Source organism: Camelus dromedarius, chromosome 11 (assembly GCF_036321535.1).
Source record: "Camelus dromedarius isolate mCamDro1 chromosome 11, mCamDro1.pat, whole genome shotgun sequence".
In the NCBI taxonomy this organism is placed as follows: domain Eukaryota; kingdom Metazoa; phylum Chordata; class Mammalia; order Artiodactyla; family Camelidae; genus Camelus; species Camelus dromedarius.
The window spans coordinates 13,937,494-13,953,325 of NC_087446.1; positions in this window are offsets into that span (position 1 = coordinate 13,937,494).

Sequence of the window (15,832 nt, forward strand, 5' to 3'; positions counted from 1 at the left end):
TTCCAAGCCAAATGAGCTGCTGAGGTTCAATTTGGCAGGACCCTAACTGAGGCTGACTCTTGCCAGCCACAGAAACCCGGCCCTGAAGGTTCAGAAAATTTTTACGAGAATAAGGAGTCTTTCCTAATGGCTCCCTGAGCCATAGGAAGTTTCTTTAGAGCCTCAGCCAGTTCTTTCCCACTTAGCATCCCGGAGGGTAATCACTAACATTGTTTGGATGCTGATGGATGGAGGCAAGGTGTGAAATGAAGATACAAAATCCTCCCGTACTTTGGTCAAATACTCTTTCAAAACCCACTATTAACAGAGACCATCCTGAGGGTTCAGGGATTATTTTTGGAACAACAGCTTTATCCATGAGCCCTCAGTACCTCATCTTTTATTGCACTCTTTAGGACAGTGTCCCACAGCTTAAAATGGTGAAGTGAAGTTTGGACCAATTTCCAACTGAAGATAAAGCCTTTGGACCAATTATACATCTTCTTCTACCATCACAGTATTAAGCCCAGTTATCACGATGAGTAATCCCTAATACTGACACGAATATTCTCTGAAGAGCAGGAAGAAAAAGCATCCATGGAAGCAGGTTGTAAGGAAATGAACTCGCGGGAGAGTCTGGGTCCCGTCCCAGCACTGTCAGCCCCGGGCTCGGATGCTTTAGGCGAACAGCCTCCTGCTTCCAACTTCAGTTTCCTCATCAGCTGGATGAGGATAGTAATGCCGATTTCCTACATTTCTGATGAAGATGAAGAGAAATAACCTATAAAAAAGGGACAATGCACAGTGCCGGGAATATAGTAAACACTCAATAAATGTTATTCTTTCCTCGGCATTTCCACCTTCCCTCTCTAGTTCCTGCAAAAAAAAGAGACACGAGAACCAGGAATATTTCTTGGTCAAGGAGATAATCCAAAAGTCCCCAATCCTGATTTTCGGGAGGCAGGGGAAGGCTGACTTCAACTAGAAAATTCCTTTAGGATGGTTAGCTTTTGATATCATTAACAGAGACTAGATTGAGAAGTATGGGTGTGTATGTATATACGTGTATACATACTCATTTATAAAATGCATACTCATTTATTTAGCACCTACTGTGCGTCTAGAACTGGGCTTGGCATATTGGTAAAGACCCATAAATACCCTTTTAAATGAATGAAGACTAAGCCCTTAAATCATAATTTCTTCCTAGGTGCTCAGTTTCCTGGGGTTTGATTGTTAGGGATGACGCCCTGCTTTGGAAAAAAAAAAGAGTATGAGTTACCTATTGTCACTGACTTACGCAGCCCCTGAAAACCACTAGAAATCTCCCATCCACTTCCAGCTTGCCAACACAGGCTCCTTCTACTTCTAACCAGCTCTCATTCCCTCCTTCCCTCCGTCCACTCAACCTTCCTGAAGCTGTCCAGGATTTCACCGCAACTGAAAAATAAAATTCGTCTTGTTGCAGGTGTCCATGTGTCTGGGGCAAAATGAGCCACTGCTGACAATTGTAAGGGAAGAGAGAACGGCTGTTTGCATCTGGACAGGGGGTTAGTAAAGAGAGAGCAGCTGCTAGCAGCTGTGGCAGACAAGAAAGTGAGCAAGGGAGCAGCTGCTGGTAATTCAGAGTCTCCTAGGCTGCCCAGAATAACTGAGATCCAGAAGAAGCATGCAAGACCCAACTCAACTGCTTCCCTGCATCCTGCTCTTCATTAGATCCTACTTGTCCTTCGTTAGAGACATTCCCACGAGAGCCACGTGAGGACTCCCAGCAGGAACAGCAGCTCACCAACCATGAGCAAGAGAGTTAAAATGGCACAGACATTTTCTTCCAGTAAATCCATACCTATTTTTACAAGAAGAAAACAGTCTTTGGATGGCAAGGAAAGGAATATCGGCCAGCGATGAATCTATCTCACAAGATGGAGCTAAAAGAATTCTTTCTATATTACAAGAGAGTATGGTCATTTTGATGATGATCCCATGTTTTAAAAATTCAGTAGGCTAACATCAAAACGTGCTAACTTCGGTTTCATTTAAACTTTGAAAAATATATTTTAAAACGCTGTCAGTGGTTTCAATGTTCCTTTTTGCATGCATGTATAATCCTATGAATGAGTCCACATAAAAATATTTCCCTCTCCTTTCTTTTTTATCTTTAATAAAAAGAAGAGGAAAACATTTTTGTAATCTGCATCGGGTAACTGAAGGTTGAGTTTGGTTTTGTGCTTCACACAGGTTCTCCTAGCTAGCTGGGATTCTGGGATAAACTGAGTGACCCAAGAATATGCCAGTCTATTTCTTATCTTGCTCAACATAGAAGAAAAGCATCTCAGCCCTTCAACTTATAGAATTTCAGCTGTTTAGTTTCTGAAAGGCACAGTTTAAGAGAAGAAAAAAAAAGCTACTACACAATGTTATGTACTACTGAATTATATGCAACTACATGCTCGAAATAAAAGAATAATTAAACAAATTATATGGCAAGATCTACGCATTGTTTGAAATATCATTTTGAAGACAGGGAGGGGGAAAATGCTTGTGATATAACATTCATGGAGCAGAATCTGCTAAGATGATTCACAAGTGAAAAGTTGAATGCAAAATGTACATACACCATGATTAAAACTGAGGTAAAAGACAGACATAGGAAAACAATGTGAAAGGAATTTTTTTTAACAGAGGAATTCAAAAGAGGACACCAGAGAGGGAATTTTTAATTTCATTTCTTTTATTTTTCTCTTTACACTGATAAATGATCTAATATAAAAGATCTGAATAGTAATTAAGTTATTATAAAAATTACTAATAAAATCACTGAGCTATATGCCCCAGAAGGACCTGGTACTTCCCTGTTTTCGATCACTTTGTATATCTGACGCCTGCCACAGTGCCTAAACACCAAAAAATATTTGTTACATGAAGAAGTCAATGAACCGAGTGGATCATCTACATTTTTCAACCGTGGTTGTAGAAGAAACAATGAAATCACTTCTGCCAACAGCATGTGCGTGACTGAGAAGAGAAGGCTTGCTCTATGCTAAGAATCAATTAGAAACGTCTCTAAAGGCACGCACTCACAGCATTCTGAAACTGGCTGTACCTTGGTGAGGCATGTGGCCCAGCCAGACCTAATGAGCCCCCAGGTTTTGAATTGGATGAAATCAACCAGCCAATCTCTAAATACGATTTCAACTCTAAGATACTATTCTACAACTTGGACTAAGACGAAAGGGAGAGAGAGTAATTGACAAAGGACTAATGCCACCAGCACCTGGCCCTTGACTTCTCGACTATGGATGGCCCATGGCAAAGTTCCCAGATGTTTTGTGCTCCAGTGAGTAACTTGCCTCAAAGCAAATTTGATTAATGTTTCTATCCATGGCTCTCCTCTCAGGTTCAGGCTTTGTTCCCTGGTCCGATACTGAAAGAAGTGCTTGAACTTGAAACAAGGTGGTAGGAACATGAGATGTAGTCCACTCTGACTTTACTGTCCTCTTCTCCTGCAACAGTAGACTTCAAAATTTAAAGACTTCTCACTATGTCAAAGGCTGCCTCTGAATTGGCCTCATCCACTCAACTGTTCCCTGGGGAAACTGTGATAGGCTCATCATTCCAGGATGAACATCTTTATAATAATACAAAGTCTGTTTTCCAGATATTCTGAAACTTCCCCAAGCCCTGTTTATATAAAGTGTGAATGTTCCATGTTAACATAAGGTACTCCTGCAGTCTGAGCACAGGGTAACTCAAGACCCTGACAAACTTGTATGTTTTCCAAAATATGTTTGCAGCATTTCCCTCTTGCCTATAAAACAGCATTAAAGGAAATGTCTCGCTCCATAAATATAACTGTCAAGTACTTTAGTGACTTGCACCTCATCATCATCATCACCAAAATCATAAAGTGCCTTTGTTGTCCTGGGCTGGGATCATAGTGTACTCGGCATGCTCCACAGATATTTCAGTAACACACTGAGAAGATGCAGCCACTGGGTTTTTATCAACTTTTCTAAAGGGACCATCACATCCAGTTCTCTCTAGATATAATTTCTGTATTTGAAGTATGATGGTTAATTTTATGTGTCAACTTGACTGAAGCATGAAATGCTCAGATATTTGGTCAAACGTTATCCAATGTTTCTACAAGTGTGATTTTGAATGAGATTAACGTTTACATTGGTAAACTAAGTCAAGCAGACTGCCCTCCATAATGTGGGTGGGCCTCATCCAATCAGTCAAAGGCCTGAATAAAATTAAAAAGTCTGAGTGGGGATTCTTCCTGCCAGATGGCCTTTGTACCAGTACATCGGCTTTTTTCCTGCCTTCGAACTTCAACTGAAGCATTGGCCCTTTCTGAGTCTTGAGCCTACTGGCCTCAGACTGGAACTACACCATTAGCTCTACTGGGTCTCCAGCTTCACCAGCTCACCCTGTAGATCTTGACACTTGCCAGCCTCCATAATTGCATGAGCCAATTCCTTACAGTAAATCCCTGTCTCCTTACAGACACATCCTATTGGTTTTCCTTCTCTTAAGAACACTGGGCTCACACAGGCACCTCATGTCTGTGTGGCCCACTGTTGTCTATGGCAACATAATCTAATAAACTCCTTCTATATTCTCAAAAAAAAAAAAAAAAAAAAAGAACACTGACTAATGCAACACATAAGATTCAGCATGTTATTCAACACATTAGATTCCATCCACTGTCAAAGAGGATTCTGGGACAACGGTGGAGAAGGAAGCATCTGGAATCTGTCTCCCCACCCAAACAACAACTGCACCAGCAGAATCTCCCAAATGTAATGATTTGGGAACTCTGGAGTCTGTTGAAGGCTTGCAGTTTCCAGGGGAAGCCTGGGATGGTAAACTGCTGTTAATTTTGGCCAATTTCAGCTCTTAGCATGGCAGCGGCTCTCCATCCCCCACCGCCAGCCCCACGGCAGGCAGCTGCGCTGGTGCTGCTGGAGCAGCCTGCACACAGCTGGCAGGAGCCAGGGCAGGCAAAATGACCCTGTCCTCTAACTAGTGGGAATCTGTGCACTGCTCCCTACTGGCTGTTTCTGATCACAGAGGTGCGGACAAAAAGACAGGCAGCCATTGTTGTTGCATCTCCCGACACTGTGGCAAGTCCCTCCAGCTACAGTAAATTCCAGGGGATTTAAAGTGGCAGCATCTGCTCCCCCTTCATGTTTTGCTGTTTACGTCTTTCAGAAGCCAGGGATTAAAGATGAGGATATTCAGAAACAAAGAAAGTCTCAGAAAAGACCTGAGAAGACTTTAAATTTACATTTCAGGCTGATCCTCAGCATAGATATACCTTACACAATCGAAAAAAACAAAAAATAATAACAAAACCCAGCAAACCCTGGGGAAGAGGGAGAATGTGATTTCTACAGTTTCCACATGATTTGATTCGAATGCCAGGGATGCAACAAAAAAGCGCAAGGCGTACAAAGAAATAGGAAAGTGAGGCTCATATAAAGGAAAAAAATAAATCAACAGGAACTCTCCCTGTAAAGACCTAATGGCAGATCTCCAAGGCAAAGACGTTTAAGCAACTGAAATTGAGTCCCCTAAAACCGAGTTCCTCTGCCAAGTTTATGAGCAACCTTTCTATCCAAAACTTAACTCCCTTTTTTTCCTGAAACTGTTCCTCTCAAGATTGAAGAGTATCAAAGAAAAGGGGGAATTGAAACCATATACAAGCCCCTGGGTCCCTGTCCTTTGAAGCAAAAGGCTTTTGTAGTCACCCAGTCTTCTCCTGAGTCTCAAAAGGTTGGCTCAAGAATTAATGATTAGGAAACGTGATGACATAGAAACAAAGAAGAGATGCTGGGCTGGAAAACTGGTAACAATTTAGACTATAAACCAGCCACATAGGAGGGTCACCAAACTCTCAGTTTCCTGAAAGATACAAAGGCCTGACACATACTCCTATGTTGTTTTTATAGGATGCAGAACTCCACAACATGCAAACTTCTGACCACAAGCTCATAGACCCTAGACCAGATGCAACCAGAAGGTTGGTGATGGTTGAAACGTCACCTTGACACTGACTAACCTGAGAACTGTGCACTAGCTGATCACACACCCTGAAGCCCCCTCCCTCACACTGCCTTTAAAACTGTGCGCTCCTTGGCATCTCCTTCCCGTTTCCTCCTCAGCCCCGTCTAGCCGTAGGCAACCACTCATCTACTTCCCTTCTCCGTAGATTTACACGTTCTGGACATTTAATGTAAATGGAATCACACAATACGTGGCCTTCTGTGACTGGCTTCTTTCACTTGGCTTAATGTTTTCAAGGTTCATCTGTGTCGTAGCCTGGGTCAGCACTTTATCTCTTTCTATTGCCCAACAATATTTCACTGTATGGACCTACCGCAAATGTGTTTGTCCATTCGTCAAGTGATAGACACTCTCTTGATGTGTAGCAGTGTAGATGGTTCTGATGTCTCCACGTCCTCCCCAACAGCTGTCAATATTTCTCTTTTTTTATGGTGGGATTTGCATTTTGAAAGATGACTATCTCTGTCAACCTCAGGGCTTAGAAGATGGTTCAGTTCCCCCAGTAAGAAGCTAGATAAGGAGAGAGAGGATCAGGGAAAAGTTTGAAGGATGTGTCTTCTGAGCTCTTTCTCCTAGGAACACACTACCTAATTCAGCCAGCTGGGTGCCAGGAACCTGAGGTGGTGGGACTCCATGAACACTTGCCCTTCTTGGGTTTACCCCATGTTCCAGACTTTTTCTGGCCATTCCCTTCTTGACACCCCACCATAAATAATTGGGTGCAGAAAATTTTGAGCCTTTTGTTTTGACCTATCCATTTTGATCCTATGGACTTTCTGGTCCGAGAATCTTTTGACCCCTGTGCTTGGGAGTAAAAATCTTTACATCAAAATTATGCTTACATGGATAAAAATACTCATTAGGAAACTATTTTCAGAGCTAATTTCTATTAAGCTACTTTAATTCCTTGATAAAACTTTTTGTCCCAAGGCATTAAGATATTTCTGATTTTTTTCCACTTTGATTTTTAATTTACTGAAATTCTTTTCATTGGAAGCAATTATTTTCCACAGAAGGTTTAAATGAAAATGTCATTCAGGATGCTTTTTTTTTCTTGTTGCTCATATCAAATTTTTACTCATTATAGTTTCTGCAATTGCAAGTTTTCTTTTATGAACGTTATTTGTACCAAACCCAATTGTCTCACATCAAATTATTCATACCTAAACTTAGTCAAAAAATTAAATTCTTCTGTCAATTTTTAGGCAATCATAAATTCTAACATGGGCCAATGTAGTCGTTGGCAGTTTTATTCAGTGTTGATGACTTCTGCCAAGTCTAATATTTCCCTGTTTAACATTTGCATGTTTCAATGTGAGCATCAAGGCATGATTCTTCAGTAAAATTTTCATCTCTAACAACTTTTATCATGTGTAGCTTCAACTGCTGTCATTTTCTTTTGCACTGATCATTTCTACCAATTATATTTGGTATGAACTGGATAAAGGATTGATAGAATATATTTTATTTTTTAGCTATTTCATAAAAAAAACTATAAGAAGCTTCCCTTAGCTTTGTCAAAGTTGTTCTGCTGTCTGGAATTTATCTGTACTGTTGACCTAATTCCTTAACATATTTCTAGTCAAGTTGTGTATTAGGTACTAACCACTCATGCTGATAGCAGAGCAATGAGCAAATGGTGGGATTATAATATCCTGTCAAATGGCCCTGAATCAAGATATTCTAGGAGCTAAAAAAAAAAAAAAAATCCAGCATCACAAAATTAATCTGTTCCACGTGTTCTACACCTGATTCACCTTTGAAACCAGCTGAACTTCTTTTAAATACAGTTTCATAATCTACCTCTTCCATCCCTATCTGTCCCAGGTCAGGAAACTCTCACTTCATAGATCTGAGATAGGCTCCCAGCACCTGCTAAGTTTTTTAAAGTCCGTCTAGTAAGTCTTATGTCTATCCATAGGAATCTTCTGGGCTAAGCTATATCCCGAAGGGGGCTGCCCACTCAGGGGCAAAGAATACTTTTATAACTTGAACTTACCCAAAAAGAGAAATAGGCTATTAAGGAAAAAAGGAAACTGCTGGTGGCCAAGAAAGAGTAGATAGGTGTGCCAACAGGAAGGGCCTGGGAAAGACGAAAGAATTGAGCAGGCAGTGGTCATCAATTCGAGATCAAGAGAAGGCAGTGGAAGTGAAGCTTCCCTGTTTAGAATCTACGTTCTCAAACCTTAGGCACTATGGGGTCTTTTCTTTTGTGTGACCTTTGCTCTACTTTGCTGGTTGGGAGATACTTGTAAGGTTGGGCAAGGTGGTGCCCTGCTTGGTGACTAAGTTGTCAGGTAAACTGATTGAGCAGTTATGAATCTCAGTCTACAACTCAAGGTGGGAAAGAAAAAGAACTTTATTTTTCTGTGATTCAACTTATTTTCTATTTTTGAGATGCCCATTCACTGTAGGAAGGAAAAATAAGGTTAGTCAGTTCAAGATTTTCCTTCTCTTGTCCCAAGGTGGGTCTGGAGTAGGGTGGTGGAGTGGTGGCTTTAGTGCCAATGTGTTTCAAATGGAAGGTTATTAGGTTTCCTGTAGAGGCAGACAGATCCCCACTCAAAGTTTGGTTATGATATTGGTACCGAGCCACCCACCAAATGGTACAAAAAGGCTCATTATATTACTTACATAACTGAGGCATCTGGGGATAGCAGAGCAGGCTTCTCAAGCAAGTCTGAGATGAAAAACCAAGGAGAAGAGACTAGCCTGGGGTTTTGTTGTGGTTAGGGGTTGGCGTTGGGCATGACAGTCCCCCACAGCAAGGACTTATGGTTTGGGGGCATCAAAATGGTGAGCACCCAGGCTTTCCTATCAGCTTGTTCAGATGTGGAGCAAAAGGGGAAGATGAAGAAGTGAGGCTTAGATGCTGTCAGCAGTCAAACAGCAAAATATGAAGCCAGATTCTTCATTTGAAGGGCATTTGTCTTTGATTTCATTTGTCCACACAGAAATCCTCTGAAGCAAACAGCACTTTGTCTGATCCTTGATATTTAAGAATAATTATTATTACAGTTATATTTATTGGTTAATTTAAAACTCCCAGGAACTGCATATTTCATTTAATTCTGACCGCACTCTCATGAGACAGGTACTATTAATATCCCATCTTACAGATGAGGAAAGTAAAGCACAGGGGTAATGGCATCTGCCTGCTGCTGGACAGAGTAGAGCCAGGATTCTGACCCAGGCCATCTGGCTACAGATTCTGTGCTCTAACTGCTGCATTATACCTCTCCCCTGTCTTCCTGGTCCTTCTCATCCTACCACTACATGACATAACTGAGCTGCTTTGGTGCGTGGGACATTCTATGAGGCTGTCTCTACCTCTAGGACTTGCTGCTTCCATATGACTCTAATCCTGGAAGCAGGGCTCTAATTCCACTCTCCAGAAATGGATCCGCCAGGCTCTGGGCAGAAATCAAACAGCACTTTGAAATTGAATAATTTAAGGAGATCTCATAAAAGAACTGTTTACAAAAATGTGGGCAGAGTTTAAGAAAAGCAATAAAGGATGGGGCATGGATCCACCACCACCCTACACCTCAGCCTGAATGGATAGGAGAAGGAAGTGGTTATAGGAACCAAGAAACTGAGCTGTGCAGAGAGGGCCATCTGAGAGGAGCTGGGGTCTTTGGTTGAGAAGCACAGCTGGGAGGGCAAGGGAATAAATATCCTGACCTTACTTTCCTCCTGATCTCCAGATCTCTTGCCAATGCCTTCTACTAGCCAAACCCAATGGAAGAATGGAGGGAGAGGAAACTGTTGATGCAGTCCATGTGCAGAGCCACCCAAGGCACCAGGCGGGATAAAGGGTGGGAAATGGATCTGTAGGGTAAATGGAAAATATCCATCATAGGCTTGCCGATATCTATGCTTTCATCACTCCTCTTCCCTTCTCTTCTCTCCCAAGTCTAGGTGAAAAAAACAAAGATAGATAGATAGATAGATAGATAGAAAGAAAGAAAGAAAGAAAGAAAGAAAGAAAGAAAGAAAGAAAGAAAGAAAGAAAGAAAGAAAGAAAGAAAGAAAGAAAGAAAGAAAGAAAGAAAATATAGATATAAAGTTGAGCACATGAATGGTCAGCTAATACACATTTCTTAGATGTTCTTGCAACTAGATATGAATGTTTGACCATCTTCTCACCAAATGAAGGTGAGCAGAAGAGGTGTCTGCCCCTTGTGTCTAGGCCTTGAGACATAGGACATGTGTTCCTATGCAGCTTCTCCCCCTTTCTACAGGCTAAAGCCTGTGACCAGCTTCTGCTATGTTCTAGAGGGTAATGGACCAACAAGATGGCATATCTCTAAATGTTTTCATGGATAGAGACATGGCCAGATCTGGACTGTTAAGTCCAAGACTGTTACGAGAAAGAGATAAGGACTTCTTTGTTCTATTAACTACTATGTTACAACCTCATATAGCTTCTGATGCAAATATGATTCTCCAGGTTGGTGACTACCTCATGCAAAGTTGGGCCTGGGTTGATTTGTGATATTTTCCCAGGCTCCCCAAAGTCAGTGGTTGAATTTTTGCTGCCTTGTTTACTTGTCACTTTCATTTTCCCAGGATTGTCTCCCTTTTCCGAGCACTGATTCATCCTTCTCACTTCGCCGTCCAGAGTTCAGAAGGGAAAAGAAGAGATTATTCCTGTGGATTAGAAGCTATTCTTTGGGCAATCTGGATGTTCTCAAGAAGGATGAAGATAAAAGTTAGGAGTTAAAGTCATGCGCAAGAAAGGTATGGAGGAACAGCTAAAGGAGACAAGGACATGAGAAGCCCACAGTGGAAAATTCTCACAGTCCTTCTAGGTCAGTGGGGAGACCTACTCTTATTTACCCAAATCTTGATTTGTTTGGTTCTCTAGGTCTACATCACTTGAAGCATTTATAGTCACAGACTCATTTATGATGATGATGAATGACATTGGGGCTTTTCTTAAAATTGTTCTTCTTTTTCCTACCCTCCTGGTCAGTTTTGCCTTTCTAATTGAATTTTAATCATTTGTCAAGTGAGCGACTGAAACATTTAAGATTCTAGAGAGAATATGGCAAGTACTTACATAAGAATGATCAGAAGGCCTTGGACAATGCCTCTTAACCAAGATCCTGCCCCATCTGGGATTATCCCAGAAAACAAATTCCATCTCCATTCTGAGTCTATAAAGAAGGAAGATTTGACCTCAGTAGATTTGTATAATTCTTGTTCAACTATGGAAAGGAACAACCTTAAGAATCTCAAAGATGGCTCTGAAAAAGAGAAGGAAGAGATGAAAAGGATGTAGTAGCCAGTTAGTCTGAGGGTACAGGCAGTCTTGAACTAAAGGTCTTGGATAGGCTATCCACATCTAGCATCCTGGCCTGCTACTTGGTCCAAAGATCTTGGAAACGCATCACCTTCATGTTGTCATCTTCTGGAAGATTCCAAGGGATTCTCAGTTTTGGATCTCCTGTTGATATAGAAGTACAGGATATAAATGCATGACCCCAGGGCTGATTCCCTGGAGTTTTACTATAGTGGTTATGGTTAACCATGTCTGATGTGGTCCTTTCCAGTGAAGTTTGAGAAGAGCCTTATGTTATTCTTTCCTTAACCCAAGACTTGAGGCTGAACGTCATGCGGGAGTTCCTGTGCTTTATTATTGGGAGGAGCTGCTCGGACCTGTTGATTATGAACTTGATTATGCTGGATTCATCCCCTACAGTATTTTGCCATGTTGAACTGTAAAAAAGCAGTCAAGAGTAAGACCCCTACATGCAAAAGGGCATCCAGTGACACGTTCATATGGGTATAGTCAATGAGTTCCTGTTGGACTGGCCCTCATGGCCAGAACTAAAGGCAAAGCCTTTGGCCTTGGCAAATAAAGTTCTTCAGATAGTTTTACAAGTCTCAGTCAGTACCTCTGTAACTAGACAGATAGGTGGGTATTGCCAAGTGGAAACCGCAACGTCTGAAAGTTTCTTTGCTACTACAAAAGGGGTCACTTTATGGCAATGAAAGGCTTTCAGAAGACCAGGAAACAAACACATTTGTAAGGACATATTCATAACCACATGAAATAAGTAATTGAATGAAATCCATTTGTACCACTTGTAGATAGATGTTCAAAAGGTCCTAAAGGTTTTGGCTTGTGGTTATGCCCCAGCTTTACAATTTTCTCAAGATGGCAGTTTTGACAGATGGGAAGTACACCAGAGATATCCTCTGAAATCTTATTGAAGTGTTCCCACCAATACCTATTTCTGATGGTTTTAAAATTTTCCTTTCCATAGTGGGTCATAGCAAGTAACACTTTTTGAGAAGATCCATCTTGGGACAGACCAAGAGATCATCTTGGTGCTACCAGAGGTTTCTGGGAGAAGAGAACAACTTGATTTTCTTTTCCAAAACACTTCTTCAGAATCAAATGCTTGATACTGGAATTAACTCAAGATCTGATGCCAATAGTTAGAAGTTAGTTTTGGCTTTGACTCTTGGACTTATTGGACAATCTGGAAGTGTTAAAGCAGCTCATTTAGCATAGTAATCTGCTAAAGTATTACCCTTTGCTCCTTGAGTCTGCTTTTTACTGTGGGGCTCAACCATAATATAGCCAATTCCTTTGGAAAAAAACAAGGCACATAATAAGACTTTTATGTGACTGTTACGTTTAATTGGAAAACCAGATGCAGTTAAGAAGCCACATTGCTTCCCCAGCATATCAAAATTATGAATTACCCCAAAAGCATATTTGTTATACATATAGATATTTGCTCTCTTATCTCTATGTAACTGGCAGGCTATAGTAAATGCTCCAATTTCAGCAACTTGTATAGATTTTGCCTCTGGGAAAAGATAACATTCAAGTAAGTCTGAGTGACTTGCAATCACATGCTAAGCTTGATACCTTCCTTGTTCAGTTCTCAAGTAGGCTCTTTCCATAAACAGTTCTAAATCTGAGTTGTCTAAAAGAGTTTTGAGGACATCAGAGTGGAGCAAGGAAAACTCCTGAATCAGTCCCTTACAATCAGAAGGTTTTCCTTCCTTTGGGAGAGGAAGGAAGTTGGAGGGCTTTGGGGACTGCAGCAATGGATAGAAATATGTGTGAGTGAGAAGAGAAGGACTTCCTAGAAGGTCAGTCGAGAAGCAGAAAAGCAATGAGTGTTTTCAGTGAAGAGTAAAATCTGAATGACATGAGGTTAAGTGGAGATCGTAAGACTAAGACAGCAGAAGCCTCCATTAACTTCGCTGCTGTTGCCACTGAACACAACAAATATGGTAGGCTTCTGCTGTAGGGTAAAGTGAGAGGCTGTTAAAAGTGCCAGGTGTCTGAAGCCCATCGGACTGTTGAGTCAGAACACTCAAAGTCTGTCCTTGGATCTTTAGTATACAAACAGAAAGAAAGGTCTACGGCAATTGGAGGCATAGGAGATTTTGAAAGGCATTTTTTAATGTTTAATATTTTTTATTTTATTTTTGAATTTTTTTCACTGACATACAGTTGATTTATAATGTGTTAATTTCTGGTGTACAATATAGTGATTCATGTATATGTATATATTCCTTTTCATATTCTTTTTCATTATAGGCCATTACAAGTCTTTGAGTATAGTTTGCTGTGCTATACAGTAGGACCTTGCTATTTATTTATTTTATATATGGTAGTTAGTATCTGCAAATCCCAAACTCCCAATTTGTCCCCCCCACCCCTCTTTTCCCCTGGGTAACCATAAGTTTGTTTTCCATGTCTGTGAGTCTGTAAAAAAAAAGGAGGGGACACAAATGAATTTATTTACAAAACAGAGACAGACTCACAGACATTGAAAGGCATTTTTAGAGTTACACAAGATTCTAGATGAGTCTGTCCCGGGCAGGGGCTCAGGTGGTACTGGAAAAATCAATGTGTACCAACATCAAATAATCCTTCTCTTCCATAAAGTTCCAGTCCCAGCCACATTTAAGAGTGGTGCCTCATTTGCAAAGTAGCCCTCACTGCAACAGATTCACCAAAGTGGAATTATTACTCAGAAGAGCATGTTGATTAGTGAGAGGAGTATCTGAGATTCCTGCCATTGAGATGTTTGGGTTATGCCAGGGAATGATGGACAGCTGGGCTTTTGGTAGAATGTATAGGTCTGGTATCAAAAAAGGAAGACCCTAGATTTTTTTTTGCAACTGCTTGGAAATTTCTCCTTTTTGTTTTAAGGGCAATTTTGGAAAACCAGAGGATCTGCTTATTCAAAGGGGAGTCATTCTGTCAGACAAAGTTGGTCCTTTATCATTTTAGATTCTGTCTTCCAAGTTAAGGCAGAGCAAGGATTTTCCACTGTCCTTTTTCTTTCTAATGTTCACAGCTAACTTTGTCTAGACTAGCCATAGGGTGTTTTGTTCCTGGGTTTATCTAACTGCTGAATTTGAAAAGTTATCAATTTAATCTGTAATCTTGTTTTTCTGAGCCAAAGAATCTTCAAAGTGCTCATCAGTCTCTTGTAATTTAGAGAGAAAGCAGTCTACCGTCCTATGTTCGGTTTTCTGATAAACCTGTCACGTCAGGCTTAAAACCATCAAGAAGGAAGGTAGTTAGGGCACTTGTGGTATCTTCATTCCGACTGAGAAAAGAATATCCTGGAAGGTGGTCGTTACGCTGTTCCTGAAATCAAGGACGGAACAATTCTTTTCCCTTCCTTACAGGATTGGATTTTTGACCAATGAATTTTGACAGGAAAGACCTCAGGAATAGCTGCTAAGAGATCTTATCCTACTTTTATGTTTTTATATCCACCTATAGTTAAATTTTGTCCTAGTTTTTAGATGATTTTGGTAAACAATTCATCCTGCCTTTCAAACCAAGTTCTAACATAACTGGTTCCCACAAAGAAATGAACTAAATGATAGAGATCAGGCAGGGCCAGGCTATCACTTCCTAAGACGATGCTTAAAATCTTTTGACTAACTTCTGTTTTCCTCTGGGAGGGATCAGAAAGTCCTTTGCTATGTTATGAAAATTTGCTCTTCACCATGGTTGAAAGCTGTAGAATCATTCCCATCTACACCAGAAGATATTATGAGGGGCTAGTTTCTAATAAGAGGGCTATATTTAGGAATGGGCATTGGAGGATAGGGAAGGGGGTTGTGAGGAGTTGTGGGAGGAGGAGGGGGAGAAGAAGGAGCATGGGGGGAAAGGAGGAAGTGGCGATACAGGGGACCAGGAGGACAGCCAATCCAAAGATGGAGCAGAAGTGGACAAAGAGAGCTCAAGGCTGGATTTTTAGATCCTCCACATTTTTATTGGCTTTTCCTAAGGAGTCCTTAAGAGAAGTGATTTTATAATTTTGCTGTCTTTTAGAGGGTTTTTGTCTTTAAGAGGCCTCTTCATACAAGTTAAAAAGTTGTTGACCACTGAATATTCGAAATCTTTGAATCTTTTGATGCTAAGGTGCCAGGCAAAGTCATTGTCTTACTCATATCCCAAGTTCCCCAGGGCCACTGAAGTTCTAAAATACTCCCAAAGCTTCAAATGTTTAGTGCTGTTGTCTTTATAATGTTCAACCTATATTCAGGTGGTCTGAAAGAACTAACAAAATCTCCTTGGCACTATGGTCCCACCATGACTATGAGAACCTCTGTTAGTAGAGTAAATCAAACCAAGAGACATGTACCAAAGATAATAAAGAGGAAGAATAAAGGCTTAGGCAGTACTTTGAGACCAAGACAGCTGGACACTGGTCTGGTCCATAGAGGGACTGGTTCCTCTCGTCTTGGTTGAGCAGCAAAGAGGCCAATCCTGCATGAATCTCAG